At 34.6% G+C, this 356-nt stretch overlaps 1 protein-coding gene across 1 annotated transcript in view; it reads right to left on the bottom strand.

The window, feature by feature from the left end:
• Positions 1-356, bottom strand: part of LOC119593566 — a 2250-nt gene that overhangs the window by 814 nt on the left and 1080 nt on the right. The window lies entirely within an intron of this gene.

The raw sequence follows: 356 nt of genomic DNA, 5'->3' as shown, positions 1-356 counted from the left end.
AATCTATTGATTTACTTAACTATTTACTTACTGTTCATTATTTCTCCCATCTCATCCTTTTCTCTTCCCCACTTTCCGTAATTCAAGAGGACAATTGGCCGAGAGAAAAAAGAAAAAGCTTCCGGTGTATAGCACAGGCAATAGACAGCTCTTCCTCTCTCTGTCATAGAGTAAGGAAAAAAAAATAAATAATAGAATGGATAACAGGTTTTTAGAAAAAAAAAACAATAAAATGTGTTAAAAATATATATCCTTTATTAGGCGAGTGATTTAATGAATAATAATGATGTAAATCAAAAGTTTCCTTGCACATCGTTGGTCGCAGAAGCTCAGTGGCCGTACCCAGAGGAGGAGGA

This window comes from Penaeus monodon, chromosome 32 (genome assembly GCF_015228065.2).
Source record: "Penaeus monodon isolate SGIC_2016 chromosome 32, NSTDA_Pmon_1, whole genome shotgun sequence".
NCBI lineage: Eukaryota > Metazoa > Arthropoda > Malacostraca > Decapoda > Penaeidae > Penaeus > Penaeus monodon.
Note: the sequence above shows the minus strand (reverse complement) of the source record. Positions and strands in the feature narration are given on the sequence as shown.